Genomic DNA, 6000 nt, shown 5'->3' with positions numbered 1-6000 from the left:
GTTCACCCATCCTAGTTGGTGCTCCATTCAGCTCAGTGTCATCATAACAATCATCATCAGAATAGTCATGTAGACCTGTCTGGATCTGGCTGCCCTTCAATATGGGCTTGACTTGTCTGTGCTTTGACACCCTCCCTGTCTCTGGGAAGTACACGTTGTATGCAGGGCTATATTTGTCATACCCTATGAAAATGCCCTTTTCACACCTTGGATCAAGTTTCTTTTTGTCTTGCTTATAAGCGTAACACTCAGTACCAAATACCATCATGTGAGCAATATTGGGAGTTTTACCTGTGAAAGCACTATATGGAGTTAGCCCAAGTCGCGTGCAATAGCATCTGTTGCGTATCTGTGCAGCCGTTTGCACTGCAAACCTCCATAGCTGTTTTGGTAATTTACTCTCAATAAGCATGCACCGGCCCATGTCAAATAATGTTCTCCAATTTCTCTCTGCTGTGCCGTTTTGATGCGGCGAATAAGGAGCACTAGTCTGATGACTGATCCTGTTCTCCCTAAGAAGGTCTTGGAACTCTCTCCCAGTGAATTCTGTACTATTGTCAGAGCGTATAGTCTTGACTTTCCCGTACGGGGCAGTATCAGCTAGGAATTTCTCTGTGGCTCTGGATGTGTTGCTTTTTGTCTTAAGGAAATAGGTCCAAGTCATACCACTATAGTCATCTGTGAAGGCTACTGTGTATCTATACCCGTCTCTGTCGGTTGGGTCCATAGGACCACACAGGTCAGTGTGAACTACTTCTAGTATCTCTGTAGCTTTGCTATCGGCCTGTCTGTTTCTCATCTCAACAGTTTTGCCCTCTATACATATGTCACAGTTGAGAGTGGACTTATCACACTTTCCCTTGATTTTCATGCCATCGACCACATTCTCCAATCGGGAGACATCATCAAAGTTACAGTGTCCAAGTACTCTGTGCCACGGCTGTATATCATGACACACCTTGACCTTGTCATTGTTTTCATCAGTAACCGTGGGCAGATAATACAGTTGACCACATACCTCAATGTTAAACCTTGTAGCATCATTGACACCCATCCAGTTACCACCATCTTTGAAATGCAATTCTGCCCCGTTGCCTGTAGCTGCCCTCACAGAGAACATATCTTGTGGAAAGGTTGGTATATACAAAGCATTTTTCAGTAGTGCTGTCACCTTGTGACCCTTACTGTCTACAAGGGAGATTTCTGCTTCTCCTCTGGCTTTGGCAACCCCAGTAACTTTAGTACCATCAGCTAGTTCAGTCACATGGTTCTCAGGTCTGAAAGCTTTATCGATAGTCTTAAACTTCTTAAAGTCACTTATCATGTGCGATGTCGCACCACAGTCCACCATTAAAACCTTTAGTGTTAACCGTCCTCTTCACTGGACTACCGCTACCGATCAGCTTAAAACAACACGACCTGTTATCGCCGCAGTCCCCATCGTCTGCGTCTCGTCTTCGCCCATGCTGGTCTGCGGCTCTTCGTTGCGACTCTTCTCCCATCGCCCGCGACATGGAGTCCCGCTGTCTTCCCCGGCGTGGCGTGTCGCTCCTGCGGTCTCGTCTCCTCTCGTCAGGCAGGTTGTTGTTGGGACACGTCCTGGAAATGTGTCCCCTACGGTGGCATCTCCAGCATTCAACGTTGGTCGAATCTGGTCCTCCGTCCTCCGGTCCTCCGCCTCGTCCCCGCGGCTGGTAGCTGGCTGTCCCCGCGGCTCGCATCACGTTGTCCTCGGTCAGGTCACTCGGCTTGAATCTTTCGGCGTCCTCGAAGTTCCTCAGCTTTGCCTTGAAGTCACCGAACGTCAGATTCTCGCCCGTCTGAGTAATGTGGACCACAGACGGTTTAAATAAGTCCGGCAGGCCTTTCACTACCATCGCAACTTCCAGCCAGTCACTGATATTCTCGTCCGCCCCGCCAACCAAGCGAGTATTGTCTCAGCGCGAGCAACATATTCTGTGACAGCCTCGTTGCTTTGCACGTGGAGGGCCGCGAGCTCGCAGTATAAACTCACTACACGCGGCTTTCCTTTGCCTGCATAATGCCCCCGTGGTATCGCCAACGCCTTGCGTCCGTCTCCTGCCGCCTCTCTCATAACAAGCGGCAAACTCTTGTCGTCTAAAACGTGCAGCAGTTCCGCGTGTGCCTGTGCGTTCTTCGCAGCGTCGGCTGCTGGTACAGCGTCGGCGTCCTCATCTCCGCCAACCTGCGGCTCGGCTTTGACTGCTGCCGAAAGCCCGCGCAGTTCCAAATGTGCGAGGCATCTCGTTTCCCACAGTTCGTACCACCTTTCATCGCCGTCAAACAACAGCCGGCTAAATCGTTGGCTAGCCATAGCGCTGGGCCCAGAACCTGTTGAGTTAACGTTAGCCATCCTACAGCGAATTAATTGTCTTGCCAAGACATAAACATAAAGTGTGCCATTCAGGCGGAAAATGACACACACCCACACCGCGCTCCGGCGTTCGAACAAGAGGAGTGTGGTGGACACGTATTGGGGATAGAATTCCCCCCAGGAACTAAGGGTTAAGTCATGGTTGCCCTGGCAGGTTAACGCAGGGTTAAGTCATGGTTCCCCTGGCAGGTTAACGCAGGGTTAAGTCATGGTTGCCCTGGCAGGTTAACGCAGGGTTAAGTTATGGTTGTCCAGCAAGTTTTCTGGTTCTTCTTGCCGCCTCCGCTCAGTCGAGCTGTGGTTTTGTTGTCTCTCGGATTTACCGTGGATTAAAGAAACTTGCCTACACGGCTAAAGTGTGAACCTACGGTCTTCTCCGTTCCTTCGGCTCTACACTGGTGACCCCGACGTGATTTTCGGATAAGTTTTCTGAAACCACACACATTATGGCTACGAACGCCGTTGCAATTAAACTGCCGGAGTTTTGGGAGTCTTCCGCGGCTACATGGTTCGCGCAGGCTGAGGCACAGTTCGCGCTCAGAGACATAACAGCAGACGAGACCAGGTACTACTACGTAGTAGCGGCGCTGGGGGGCGCTACGGCTTCCAGGATAAGCGGTTTCATTACCAACCCACCGGCCGATGGTAAATACGCCGCACTTAAACATCTCCTCCTTGAAACTTTTGAACTGTCAATAACGGAGAGAGCACGTCGCCTCTTCGCAATTCAGGGCTTGGGAGATGGCAAACCATCGGCGCTAATGAGCAGGATGTTAAACCTACTGGGTCAAGAAAAGCCATGTTTCCTGTTTATGGAGCTGTTCCTGCGCAACATGCCGCCCCACGTCCAGACTGCGCTCGCTAACTCCACCATCACTGATCCCCGTGAGCTGGCAAAGGAGGCTGACCGATTCTTCGTCGCTACACAACGTTCCTCCCATGCCGGGGTGCTGGCTCCTACCTTCACTGCCCCCCCGCCGACATCGCGGGCGTGGCCCGACGGTGGCGCCACAGCGTCAGACCGCTACAAGCCCTCTGGACTCTGTATGTACCACGCTCGATTTGGTGCGAAAGCTAAACGGTGCCGTTCCCCCTGCAACTACAGGCCGGCGGGAAACGAGAGGGCCAACACTCAGTAGTGGCCATGAGTGTTGGCGATACGAGCAGGCTACTCTTCATCCTCGACACCATCTCCGGTCGGCGATTTCTCTGTGACACGGGCGCACAGAGAAGCGTGCTCCCTGCTACTGACGTCGACATCATGGGCGGGGAGCGGGGCCCCCAGTTGGCGACGGCCGACGGCAGCCCTATCCACACCTACGGCGTGCGGTCTGTAGAACTGTGTTTTGGTGGACAACGTTTCACGTGGGAGTTCGTCATGGCCAATGTAACGCTTCCCCTCCTCGGAGCTGATTTTTTATGCGCTTACGGTTTGCTAGTGGACATTCAGAACAGCCGTCTGGTCGACGCCTTAACCTTCTCCTCCTTCGCATGTACGCGGGGGGAAGCAGCCTGTGCAGGTCTAGCCAACTCTCTCTCAGAGGCAGACAAGTTCAACCGCCTCCTCGCTTAGTTCCCCGACCTCACCCAGCCTACCTTCTCTGCACCCACCGCTAAGCATGGGGTGGTGTTGAGATATGACACCAGTGTATTTGTATGACCATGTGTTACTGTGTACTATTATTTTGTTTACGACTTTGTTTGTCCACAAGTGGGCGGTGTTGCGCTTGCATGCGCGGATTGATTACGTCACTGAGACGCCGTTCATTTTCTTCTTCTCCCAAAACGACCGAATAAAGGAAGGCTGCATTTTTTCCCTCCAGCAGAAGTTCGGTAGTCAGTACGATTCTTTATAACGGTTTAATAATCCACTTCATCTGCGCAGAGATAGACATAAAGTATTAGTCTAGTCTTCTAACAGGTTATGGGCCCAGATAACGTTGGATTATTTAGTAGTTTGATAAAAGAAGTACACGAAGTGTGATAACCTCGGATGGCGGGATGCGCACAGGTTAGCACGGAGTAGCAAGTTAGCAAGTGTGAAGCTAGTTAGCATCGAGAGAGGCTATCGGGAAGCTAACGGAACGCTAAGCTAAGCTAACGCTACCTAGGGAGATGGAGCGAAAGAAGAGCAGGTGGCCCACATTCAACGGACAGGCCGATGAGTATGAACTGTGGGAAGAGCGAATGCTCTGCTGCATGCAGGATGTGGGGCTGAAAACCACCATTCTTACCGAGCCCGTGGGACCTTTGACAGTGGAAGAGCAGGCCCTAGACGAGGAGCGGAACGCGGACGCCTACTGCGCATTGGCGCCTTTATTGGACAACACAAGCTTGGGACTGATCTTCAGAGAAACGCAGAACAACGGTAGAGAGAGTCTCCGGGTGTTGCGGGAACATTACATTGGTAAGGGCAGACCCCGGATTGTCACTCTGTATGTAACATTGACTGGGCTAAAGAAAGCTGATAATGAGACGATAACCGAATACATTATCCGAGCTGAACAAATCATTACGGCTCTCAAAGGGGCGGGAGAAGCACCGAGTGAGGGACTAATGATGGCCATGGTGATGAGGGGGTTACCTGAGAGATATAAGCCATTCACTCTAATGGTGACACATGGCGACAGTGAGTTGACTTTGGGACAATTTAAGGCCAAATTGAGAAACTTTGAGGCGGCAGAAGATGTAGCTAATGCTACAGCATCGGACGAGACGTCCGAGAGGGTGATGAAGGCCCACGCAGCGCCTAAGAAAAAGCCAGTGAAACGCTGTGAGGGAGATGATGAACAAACGGTGTGCTGGCGATGCGGTGACAAAGGCCATCGGAAATCGGACTATTCACGCAGCGTGTGGTGCAGCTTCTGCCGGATCAAGGGTCACACGGACAAAGTGTGCAAGAAGAAGGACCGCGCTGATGGAGCCAGGTGTGCACGCGAGCAAGGTGGCGGCGGCGGTGGTGGTCACGGAGCAGGTCGAGGTAAGGGACCGGGGAATGCTGCGGAAGAAGAGAACTACATCTTCAGAGTGCAGGCTGGAGAGACCAGCTCAGCAGGACAAGGACGACGGCAACAGTTCAAACCAGGAATGATTGTGGACTGTAGGGCTTCTTCCCACATGGTGTGGTGCAGGGCAGGGGAGATGCTACGGTATGTCTGCTCGACAGTGAGTGGCGACGGTGTAGAGTGACACTGCGGAACGCACTATATATTCCATCGTACCCCCAAGAGCTTTTCTCTGTGAAGTCTGCGACAGCACACGGAGCCAGTGTGTTCTTCGAAGAGGGTTGAGATGCCCTGATGTCACCGGATGGTACCAGGTTTGACATTTTTGTACAGGGGAAAATGTACTATTTGCAAACTGAATGTGTTGTTGAAAAGTGCCATGTGAGCCATGATATAGAAACTTGGCATGAGATAATGGGCCACTGCAACTATGACGATATCATAAAGCTACAGGATATCACTGATGGTATGCATATAAAGGGTAAAGTGTGTAAACCTGACAAAGAGTGTGCAGTATGCATAGAAGGGAAGTTTACCCAAAACAGGAACAGGAAATCTACAGACAAAGCCAAGACACCACTGGAGTTGGTAAACACTGAT

This window comes from Lampris incognitus, chromosome 11 (assembly GCF_029633865.1).
Source record: "Lampris incognitus isolate fLamInc1 chromosome 11, fLamInc1.hap2, whole genome shotgun sequence".
Classification (NCBI taxonomy): domain Eukaryota; kingdom Metazoa; phylum Chordata; class Actinopteri; order Lampriformes; family Lampridae; genus Lampris; species Lampris incognitus.
Note: the sequence above shows the minus strand (reverse complement) of the source record.